At 43.4% G+C, this 10,396-nt stretch overlaps 1 long non-coding RNA gene across 1 annotated transcript; it reads left to right on the forward strand.

Annotated features, from left to right (window-relative positions):
- Positions 1 to 318: 318 nt before the first annotated feature.
- Positions 319 to 2,190, forward strand: LOC109786076 (uncharacterized). Its single transcript, XR_002238252.4, has 3 exons — positions 319 to 872; positions 975 to 1,038; positions 1,889 to 2,190. It is a non-coding gene; the product is annotated as an uncharacterized lncRNA (long non-coding RNA).
- The last annotated feature ends 8,206 nt before the right edge of the window (positions 2,191 to 10,396 follow it).

Here is a 10,396-nt window from a genome sequence, read left to right on the forward strand (position 1 = left end):
CATAACCTCTGACGTTTGTCCTGGAGCCCCAACGAACGACAGCCCCCCCCATCAGCTTGATAACACCATTCCGAGCCATCTGATCTGCATGGTGATTGCAAAAGTAAAAGAAAGAGGTGAGAAAACAGCATGTGACATCTCTATCCATACTTATATACTCTTTTTATAAAAAAAAATACTTAGAAGAAGAAGATGAAGAAATGTTGAATCAAATTAAAATATATAATAATAATAATGAAATATATACAGAAGAAGAAGAAGAAGAAAAGAAAAACGTAACGTTCCGGCTGCTGTTTGTTCGTCCGCCCTTCTCACGGCACGGGCACGGTCCAGCTTCCATTTCCTTCGTCCCTACCGATTGGACCCACTCCCACAGTCCACCCGCAGAACCAAAAAAGAAAAGAAAAAATATGTCGCTCGCTTAGGCTTAGGGTTGCTCCCTTCCCTGGCCGCCGCCACCAGCCCAATCTCCGGCCGCCGCCCTCTCCGGTGCATGGACTGGAATCCCTCCCTCCGCGTCCCCCAGCCCACCACCACCAGCTCTCTCCTCATCGTGAGCCCCTCCCCCAGCACCCCCGCAGAGATCATCCAGCCACCGACATGCCGGAGTCCCTGCCGGCCGCCACCGAGATGGCGAGAAGATTGCTCTGTTTCCTTCACAAAAATCAAGAGGAAATCGTTGGCTACTGTAATCCTGCTACACAATATTCAGTTAGCTAGATGTTTGCTTTTCTTCAGTTTCGTCAGAATAAGCAGCTGGTAGCTTTTGTTTTCGCTAGAGCAAAACGTTGCAGTTAGTTGCAGGAAGCACCAAAATCTCTTGTGTTCGTTTCCTTCCTGTGATCGACGGAGAGAAATGAGACAGAAGCTAGGTATCTGAACCATCAGAAATCTATATAGCCAAAGAGAAATTTCTGTACTGAACACTTCCTAGATAAAACATGACTGAAAATAATTATAACTCCGTGATGCAGTTGTACTGACTGGTCTGAAGGTAATTGTAGCGGAGGAACCAAGGGAGCATCGACTGGTCTGAAGGTAATCATCCCGGGCACTATTGATGTTACTGAAGCTAGCTCTATGATTTTCTCGGTTACTAAGTTATATATGGCATGATGCCAAGAGGTGATACTGGGCGGTACTAGTACTAGTGCAGAAGTAGGATCAGATTTTGTTGCATGATGCCAAGATGTGACACTGACACTAAATCGTACTAGTACTAGTCTAAAAGCAAGGTCATATGCGTGTGGATGTGGCTGTTATTATTCTTGAATGTAGAGACATCAGGTTATTAAACATGGTAGTTCAAATTAGTATATGAGTGTGCTGTCGTTTAACCAGAGGGATTGTTCAGTTGGTATATAAATGAAATTGCTTCCAGATCTGTATCGAGCATTGCAACTTGCAAGACTAAATAAGTTTTGGATCAGCAGATTTATAACTTTGTAATGCAGAGAAAAAAGTTGTTCTGTTCCCCCCACAAAAAATGAAAAAAATTGTATTATCTATTTACTTCACAATAGTTTTTTCTTGGAATCTCCTGGTATGCAGCTTGCTATCTATTTTATATTGCTCTGCATATATTATGATATTATAATTTATATTGCTTTGATTCCTCCATTTGCTACAGGAACCGAATTGTGTACCTAATTAAACAGTTAATGATTTATCTTCTGCTATATGTTTCTAGGATGTGGACTTACGCATAGACGTACAAACATGCTATATATTGAATTTTTTTAAGGTCTATTTATTGAATTGTTGCTTTGATTATTATCTGGATTTATGCCTACTTGTAGTCTGGACTTTGGTAGATGTGGTCCATTTTTCTAGCATTAGCGAAGTGAATTACTGAACTATTGGTTGCTGTGTATTTCAATATTTGTAGGATGTCTGAGAGAAATGCAACATCGGCATTGCAGGAGGAGAATGTCCTTAAGAGAAAGTCAGATGATGTGGGATGAGACTATGGGAGTCTAGCTGATGCTTCCAACAAGGATAAAGTGAAGTGTATTTTCTGTAACCATGTGAGCACTGGAGGTGTTACCAACTCTCCTGGTAACAGTATGATGTGTATGCTATGTGTGTTCAATGTTCCACTTCCATTGTTTCCTACAGAATTTTATTGTGTGGCTTGAATTTTTTTCTTCATGAAGATATAACAAGAACAATAAAGAGCGGTAATTGTAACAGGTTAGGACCAAGCATTTCCTAAAGATGTGTAATTAATACATTTGTTGTTAAACAACAAACATACATTCCCCATTCCAACTAGTAAAAACCCAGAAAAGTACCAACTTCTTCTTTTTTCTCGTTAACTATTGCGTAAATAAGATGGGATAATAAAGACGCCACAACATTCCTATCTAATCTTTCCACCACCTTGATTTCAACTGTGTGGTTCCCCTCCCCCTGATTTCATCCAATGGTCCAGCGGACCTGTGTGCCAAACATGCTCTGTCTTTCTTTAGAGATTTCTGATTGTTGGTTGGACGTAAGTCCTTCTTTCTTCGTTAGTAGCCTGCGGAAAGACCGTAATCCAATCTCTATTTACGTAATATAAAGCTCCTGAGTTCGTGTAAAACAAAAAACCTCATAGGTATCTGTTGTACATGGTGTAGCGACTAGCGTACGTAGGGCATTATTCTCCCTTGAGGGCGGAGAACAAAAAACTGCCCAATTATGTAGAGACGGAGGGGGAGTTCACCGTTGCATGCCCTGCCGCATTGGCATCGCCGGCGAAGAAGAGACAGGAAGGCGCTGCACAATTGTCTAAGAGATAACGCCGCTGTTCTTGAAGGTCGATCGAGCGATTGACTACCGAGACGCCCTCGCAGCTAACCAAGCGTTCTTGATTTCTCCAGAACAAAGCTACTCTAGCAAGAACCAGCGATCGATCCCAAAGGAAAGCCAGCAAAGAACGGGAGCAGACCACGGATCAGAACAGGCAAGCCTCGTCGGACGGCAGCAAGTTAGAGGCAGGAGGGTGTACCTCCGCGCTGATGTAGGGGGAGGAAGCGGCGGCGGCGGCGGCGGCAGCAGCGCTGTTCGTCCTGGAGTCAGCGCTGGGGGCCCTGTGCCGCGGGCGCCGTTGAACGGCGGCGGCGCTGTCGAGCCCTGTGCGCGGGAGCCGTTGAGCGGCGCGGGCGCTGTTCCTCCTCGAGTTTCCGCCGGGGGCCCTGTGCGCGGGAGCCGTTGAGCGGCGGCGGTGCTTGTTCGTTCTCGAGTCGGCGCCGGGGGCCTTGAGCGGGAACGGTTAGAATTTCGGTTGCGTCCGGTTTCCGTTGGTTGCGTCCGCTAATGAAGAACCGACCTACTGCGCCCTATTATATTAGCCTATAAAACCAGCAGCCGCTCTGTTCCTTTGGCGACAGCTGCTAGACGCCGGCCACGCGCTGATCTCCATCCCTTCTCCGTCTTCGTGGGTCAATAGCTCCTGTGCTGCGACACATTTCGTATGAATTGAAAGGGGTACAATGTTGTTCGAGCGAATGGCTCTGGTGCGACATATTTGAGCCCGTAAATAGCCCAGGCATAACATGACCCTTAAACTTAACTGATGCCCTCGTTAGCAGTTAGGAGTTGGACCCACCACTTATCCACGTATGCGCGGGACCCACCACTTGTCCACGTAAGAGCGGGACCCGTCTCTCCGCAGCTAGAAGAGACGAGCGCCCGTGACCGTCCGCCCGCCGCCGCCCATTGCTTCCCCTTTCCCAATCTTTCTCTTCTCCGGCGACCTAGCGCATATGTCTAGCTCCTCCGCCACACACTCAAAATGGCGATAATATGGTCCAGTGCCGCTCACAAGGTGTCATGAGTGCCCACGCCCAGAGCTTTTTAAACGGTGGGTCAGTAAGACGGATGAGAATGGCAATCTTGGGCGTGAATTTATGAAATGCTTGAGCAAAACAATGGCAGGAAGGGATGGCAAGGTTAGATCTCAGTTCTTAGCCCGTTCTTTCGCTGTCGTTTGCTCTGATTTCTCCAGATTTACTTTTTTCTCGTCGAATTTAGGATTTAGGGTTCATGTTGTTGTTTTCAGATCCTGAAGAAATGTACACATTTCGAATGGATGGATGATTATATTGAGAGGATTCGGTTTGAGGGTACATTGATTTGAGCGGGGCCGCAGTTGGGGAACGTAGTAATTTTAAAAAAAATTCCTACACACATGCAAGATCATGGTGATGCATAGCAACGAGAGGGGAGAGTGTCGTCTACGTACCCTCGTAGACCATAAGCGAAAGCGTTATAACAACGCGGTTAATGTAGTCGTACGTCTTCACGATCGACTGATCCTCAGTACCAAACGTACGGCACCTCCGCGTTCAGCACACGTTCAGCTCGGTGACGTCCCGCAAACTCACGATCCAGTAGAGATTCGTGGAAGAGCTTCGTCAGCACGACGGCGTGGTGACGGTGATGATGATGCTACCGACGCAGGGCTTCGCCTAAGCACCGCTACGATATTACCGAGGTGGATTATGATGGAGGGGGGCACCGCACACGGCTAAGAGATCAATGATCAATTGTTGTGTCTCCAAGGGGTGCCCCCCTCCCCGTATATAAAGGAGTGGAGGAGGGGGAGGGGGCCGGCCTCCTATGGCGCGCCCCATGAGGAGTCCTACTCCCACTGGGAGTAGGACTCCCCCCTTCCAAGTAGGAGTAGGAGAGAAGGAAGGGAGAGAAGGAGAGAAGGAAAGGGGGACGCCACCCCCTTCCTTGTCCAATTCGTACTAGAGGGGGAGGGGGCGCGCGGCTGCCCTGGCCGCCCCTCCTCTTCTCCCACTAGGGCCCATTAGGCCCAATATACTCCCCGGGGGGTTCCGGTAACCCCCCGGTACTCCGATATATGTCCGATACCTCCCAAAACACTTCCGGTGTCCGAACATAGTCGTCCAATATATCGATCTTTACTTCTCGACCATTTAGAGACTCCTCGTCATGTCCGTGATCATATCCGGGACTCCGAACTACCTTCGGTACATCAAAACACAAAAACTCATAATACCGATCGTCACAGAACTTTAAGCGTGCGGACCCTACGAGTTCGAGAACTATGTAGACATGATCGAGACACGTCTCCGGTCAATAACCAATAGCGGAACCCGGAGGCTCATATTGGCTCCCACATATTCTACGAAGATCTTTGTCGGTCAAACCGCATAACAACATACGTTGTTCCCTTTGTCATCGGTATGTTACTTGCCCGAGATTCGATCGTCGATATCTCAATACCTAGTTCAATCTCATTACCGGCAAGTCTCTTTACTCGTTCCGTAATACATCATCCCGCAACTAACTCATTAGTTACATTGCTTGCAAGACTTATAGTGATGTGTATTACCGAGAGGGCCCAGAGATACCTCTTCGACAATCGGAGTGACAAATCCTAATCTCGATCTATGCCAACTCAACAAGTACCATCAGAGACACCTGTAGAGCACCTTTATAATCACCCAGTTACGTTGTGACGTTTGGTAGCACACAAAGTGTTCCTCCGGTATTCGGGAGTTGCACAATCTCATAGTCATAGGAACATGTATAAGTCATGAAGAAAGCAATAGCAATATACTAAACGATCAAATGCTAAGCTAACAGAATGGGTCAAGTCAATCACATCATTCTCTAATGATGTGATCCCATTAATCAAATGACAACTCATGTCTATGGCTAGGAAACTTAACCATCTTTGATTCAACGAGCTAGTCAAGTAGAGGCATACTAGTGACACTTAGTTTGTCTATGTATTCACACATGTACTAAGTTTCCGGTTAATACAATTCTAGCATGAATAATAAACATTTATCATGATATAAGGAAATATAAATAACAACTTTATTATTGCCTCTAGGGCATATTTCCTTCAGTCTCCCACTTGCACTAGAGTCAATAATCTAGTTCATATCGTCATGTGATTTAACACCAATATTTCACAGCTTTATGTGATTAGTTCACATCTCCATGTGACTAACACCCAAAGGGTTTACTAGGGTCAATAATCTAGTTCACATCGGTATGTGATTAACACCCAAAGAGTGATCATGTTTTGCTTGTGAGAGAAATTTAGTCAACGGGTCTGCCAAATTCAGATCCGTATGTATTTTGCAAATTTCTATGTCTACAATGCTCTACACGGAGCTACTTTAGCCAATTGCTCCCACTTTCAATATGTATCCATATTGAGACTTAGAGTCATCTGGATGAGTGTCAAAACTTGCATCGACGTAGCCCTTTACGACGAACCTTTTGTCACCTCCATAATCGAGAAACATATCCTTATTCCACTAGGGATAATTTTGACCGTTGTTCAGTGATCTACTCCTAGATCACTATTGTACTCCCTTGCCAAACTCAGTGTAGGGTATACAATAGATCTGGTACACAACATGGCATACTTTATAGAACCTATGGCTGAGGCATAGGGAATGACTTTCACTCTCTTTCCATCTGCTGCCGTGGTCGGGCTTTGAGTCTTACTCAATTTCACACCTTGTAACACAGGCAAGAACTCTTTCTTTGACTGTTCCATTTTGAACTACTTCAAAATCTTGTCAAGGTATGTACTCATTGAAAAAACTTATGAAGCATCTTGATCTATCTCTATAGATCTTGATGCTCAATATGTAAGCAACTTCACCGAAGTCTTTCTTTGAAAAACTCCTTTCAAATACTCCTTTATGCTTTCCAAAAAATTCTACATTATTTCCGATCAACAATATATCATTCACATATATTTATCAGAATTGCTGTAGTGCTCCCACTCACTTTGTTGTAAATACAGGCTTCACCGCAAGTCTGTATAAAACTATATGCTTTAATCAACTCATCAAAGCGTATATTCCAACTCCGAGATGCTTGCACCAGTCCATAGATGGATTGCTGGAGCTTTCACATTTTGTTAGCACCTTTAGGATCGACAAAACCTTCTGGTTGCATCATATACAACTCTTCTTTAAGAAATCCATTAAGGAATGTAGTTTTGACATCCATTTGCCAGATTTCATAAAATGTGGCATTTTGCTAACATGATTCAGACAGACTTACGCATCGCTACGAGTGAGAAAATCTCATCGTAGTCAACACCTTGAACTTTGACAAAACCTTTTTCGACAAGTCTAGCTTTGTAGATAGTAACACTACTATCAGCGTCCGTCTTCCTCTTAAAGATCCATTTATTTTCTATGGCTTACCGATCATCAGGAAAGTCAATCAAAGTCCACACTTTGTTCTCATACATGGATCTCATCTCAGATTTCATGGCCTCAAGCCATTTCGCGGAATTTGGGCTCATCATCGCTTCCTCATAGTTCGTAGGTTCGTCATGGTAAAGTAACATGAACTTCAAAATAGGATTACCGTATCACTCTGGTGTGGAACGTACTCTGGTGACCTACGAGGTTCGGTAGTAACTTGATCCGAAGCTTCATGATCATCATCATTAACTTCCTCACTAATTGGTGTAAGCATCACTGGAACTGATTTCAGTGATGAACTACTTTCCAATTTGGGAGAAGGTACAATTACCTTACCAAGTTCTACTTTCCTCCCACTCACTTCTTTTGAGAGAAAACTCCTTCTCTAGAAAGGATCCACTCTTAGTAACAAAGATCTTGCCTTCGGATCTGTGATAGAAGGTGTACCGAACATTTTCCTTTGGGTATCCTATGAAGACGCATTTCTCCGATTTGGGTTCGAGCTTATCAGGTTGAAACTATTTCACATAAGCATCGGAGCCCCAAACTTTAAGAAATGACAGCTTAGGTTTCTTGCCAAACCACAGTTCATATGGTGTCGTCTCAAGATTTAGATGGTGCCCTATTTAACGTGAATGCAGCTGTCTCTAATGCATAACCCAAAAACGATAGTGGTAAATCGGCAAGAGACATCATAGATTGTACTATATCCAATAAAGTACGGTTATGATGTTCGGACACACCATTATGCTGTGGTGTTCCAGGTGGCATGAATTTGTGAAACTATTCCACATTGTTTTAAGTGAAGACCAAACTCGTAACTCAAATATTCGTCTCTGCGATCAGATCGTAGAAAATTTATTTTCTTGTTACGATGATTTTCCACTTCACTCTAAAATTCTTTGAACTTTTCAAATGTTTCAGACTTATGTTTCATCAAGTAGATATACCCATATTTGCTCAAATCATCTGTGAAGGTCAGAAAATAACGATACCCGCCGCGAGCCTCAACACTCATCGAACCTCATACATCAGTATGTATTATATCCAATAAGTCAGTTGCTCGCTCCATTGTTCCGGAGAACGGAGTCTTAGTCATCTTGCCCATAAGGCATGGTTCGCAAGCATCAAGTGATTCATAATCAAGTGATTCCAAAATCCCATCAACATAGAGTTTCTTCATGCGCTTTACACCAATATGACCTAAACGACAGTGCCACAAATAAGTTGCACTATCATTATTAACTTTGCATCTTTTGGCTTCAATATTATGAATATGTGTATCACTACGATCAAGATGCAACAAACCATTTTCATTGGGTGTATAACCATAGAAGGTTTTATTCATGTAAACAGAATAACAATTATTCTCTAACTTAAATGAATAACCGTATTGCAATAAACATGATCAAATCATATTCTTGCTCAACGCAAACACCAAATAACATTTATTTAGGTTCAACACTAATCCCGAAAGTATAGGGAGTGTGCAATGATGATCATATCATTCTTGGAACCACTTCCAACACACATCATCACTTCACCCTTAACTAATCTCTGTTTATTCTGCGACTCCCGTTTCAAGTTACTACTCTTAGCAACTGAACTAGTATCAAATACCGAGGGGTTGCTATAAACACTAGTAAAGTACACATCAATAACATGTATATCCAATATACGTTTGTTCACCTTGACATCCTTCTTATCCGCCAAATACTTGGGGCAGTTCCGCTTCCAGTGACCAGTCCCTTTGCAGTAGAAGCACTTAGTCTGAGGCTTAGGTCCAGACTTGGGCTTCTTCACTTGAGCAGCAACTTGCTTGCCGTTCTTCTTGAAGTTCCCCTTCTTCCCTTTGCCCTTTTGTTGAAACTAGTGGTCTTGTCAACCATCAACACTTGATGCTTTTCTTGATTTCTACCTTCGTCGAATTCAGCATCACGAAGAGCTTGGGAATTACTTTCGTCATCCCTTGCATATTATAGTTCATCACTAAGTTCTAGTAACTTGGTGATAGAGAACTTTGTCAATTACTATCTTATCTGGAAGATTAACTCCCACTTGATTCAAGCAATTGTAGTACTCAGACAATCTGAGCACATGCTCACTGGTTGAGCTATTCTCCTCCATCTTGTAGGCAAAGTACTGTCAGAGGTCTCATACCTCTAGACATGGGCATGAGTTTGAAATACCAATTTCAACTCTTGGAACATCTCATATGCTCTGTGTCGTTCAAAACATTTTTGAAGTCCCGGGTCTAAGCCGTAAAGTATGGTGCACTAAACTATCAAGTAGTCATCATACCGAGCTTTGCCAAACGTTCATAACGTCTGCATATGCTCCTGCAATAGGTCCGTCACCTAGCGGTGCATCAAGGACATAATTCTTCTGTGCAGCAATGAGGATAATCCTCAGATCACGAACCAAGTCCGCATCATTGCTACTAACATCTTTCAACATAGTTTTTCTCTAGGAACATATCAAAATAAACGGGGAGGAACATCGCGAGCTATTGATCTACAACATAGTTATGCAAATACTATCAGGACTAAGTTCATGATAAATTAAAGTTCAATTTAATCATATTACTTAAGAACTCCCACTTAGATAGAAGTCATCTAAATGATCACGTGATCCAAATCAACTAAACCATGTCCGATCATCACGTGAGATGGAGTAGTTTTCAATGGTGAACATCACTATGTTGATCATATCTACTATATGATTCACGCTCGACCTTTCGGTCTCCAGTGTTCCGAGGCCATATCTGCATATGCTAGGCTCGTCAAGTTTAACCCGAGTATTTCTGCGTGTGCAAAACTAGCTTGCACCCATTGTATAAGAACGTTGAGCTTATCACACCCGATCATCACGTGGTGTCTCGGCACGACGAACTTTGGCAACGGTGCATACTCAGGGAGAACACTTGTACCTTGAAATTTTTAGTGAGAGATCATCTTATAATGCTATCGTCAATCAAAGAAGAATAAGATGCATAAAGGATAAACATCACATGCAATCAATATAAGTGATATGATATGGCCATCATCATCTTGTGCCTTTGATCTCCATCTCCAAAGCACCGTCATGATCACCGGCGCGACACCTTGATCTCCATCATAGCATCGTTGTCGTCTCGCCAACTATTGCTTCTACGACTATCGCTACCGCTTAGTGATAAAGTAAAGCAATTACATGGC

The sequence above is a fragment of the Aegilops tauschii genome, chromosome 5 (genome assembly GCF_002575655.3).
Source record: "Aegilops tauschii subsp. strangulata cultivar AL8/78 chromosome 5, Aet v6.0, whole genome shotgun sequence".
Lineage (NCBI taxonomy): Eukaryota > Viridiplantae > Streptophyta > Magnoliopsida > Poales > Poaceae > Aegilops > Aegilops tauschii.